The sequence below is a fragment of the Pinus tabuliformis genome, chromosome 9 (assembly GCF_031772625.1).
Source record: "Pinus tabuliformis cultivar Carrire ecotype Pingquan chromosome 9, CPIR1, whole genome shotgun sequence".
In the NCBI taxonomy this organism is placed as follows: Eukaryota; Viridiplantae; Streptophyta; class Pinopsida; order Pinales; family Pinaceae; genus Pinus; species Pinus tabuliformis.
The window spans coordinates 1880918489-1880920310 of NC_142307.1; positions in this window are offsets into that span (position 1 = coordinate 1880918489).

Sequence of the window (1822 nt, forward strand, 5' to 3'; positions counted from 1 at the left end):
ATTAAGGAGTCCATCTCTTCTTCCATGGCTACCTCCCACTTCTTCCTGCTTTCAACCTGCATTGCTTCTTCATAACATTCGGGTTCACCAGAATCAGTCAACGATAAATAATATAATGAAGGAGAGTATTGTTCAGGGGGTCTACTTATCCTGGTATATCTTCTAACATCACTTTCAGGTGTTTGGGGTGCCTGTTGCTGTTGTGGTGGTTGCTGTTGTTGATTATTATTATTTTCAGGCACCTTTACATTTTCAGTGATTTCATCAAGAACTGCATATTCCTTGTTTTCTTTTTCCCGTTTCTTTTCCTGCAACTGATTCTTATACAAGACCTTTTCATTGAATATTACATCTCTGCTCCTAATGATTTTGTGATTTTCGTAATCATATAAGCGATAACCAAAATCATTAACACCATATCCAATAAAGGTACATTTCTTTGAGTTTGCCTCAAGCTTTGTTCTATTTTCTTTATCAATATGGACAAAAGCCTCACAACCAAAAGGCTTTAAAAAAGAGTAGTTTACCTTTTTACCTGTCCATGCTTCCTCTGGAACACCACCATCCAAGGAACTTGAAGGCCCTCTGTTTATTAGATAAACAGCAGTATCTACAGCATCTGCCCAAAACTATAAAGGCAATCCTGCATGCAATCTCATGCACCTTGCGCGCTCCATGATTGTTCTGTTCATCCTTTCTGACACACCATTTTCTTGTGTTGTTCTTGGAACTGTCTTCTCTCTGCGAATTCCATGTTCTGAACAGTACCTATCAAACTCTTTGATGCAATATTCACCTCCATTGTTTGATCTAAGACACTTCAATTTCTTTCCTGTCTCAATCTCAACCAAAGCTTTCCATTTCTTGAAAGTATCAAATACATCAGATTTATTCTTAATACAATAAATCCAAGTTTTTCTAGTTGCATCATCAATAAAAGTAACATAATAACGAGAGCCACCGAGAGATGATACCTGAGCAGGTCCCCATACATCTGTATGCACAAGCTCTAATTTTTCGCTCTTCTTTTCTTTCCCAACTCTGAGAAATCTGACTCTCTTCTGTTTTCCATAAATGCAATTCTCACAGAAATCCAAATCAACATTCTTCAAACCCGGCAACAAATTCCTTGAGTGAAGAATCTTCATCCCCTTTTCACTCATGTGTCCGAGCCTATGATGCCATAATGTTGCGTCTACTCCTTTGGAAGTTAAAGCATTAACAGAGTTAGAAATACCATTGCATAAATACAATGTACCAACCTTTTCACCTTTTGCTATTACCAAGGCTCCTTTGGTGACCTTCCAAGCTTTATCTGTGAAAGTTGTCACACAACCTTCACCGCCTAACTGCCCTGTTGAAATCAGATTTTTCTTTAGATCTGGAACATGCCTTACCTCCTTTAATAGCCATTGGTTTCCATTCTGATGTTTTACAAGAACCTTACCCATTCCAACGATTTTACAGGGTTTATCATCATCCAGACGAACTTGTCCAAAATCTCCTTGAACATAGTCATGAAAGTATTTCTTATCAGGTGTGGCATGGAATGAAGCCCCTGAATCTACCACCCAGGAATCGGTAATATTTTCGAAAGAAAGAATCAAAGCATCCTGTAACACCTCACCTGTCACATTTGCTTCATGATTGTTTTCTTGCTGTGCATCTCCTTCTTTTCCCTTCCGAGATCTACAATCTTTCTTTAGGTGTCCTTTCTTTCCACATTTCCAGCACATTATCCCCGATTTGGACTTGGATCTGCCTTTCCTTGATTTACTGTGATATCCTGAGCTCTTTCCTCTTTCCATTTTTCTTCCTCTAG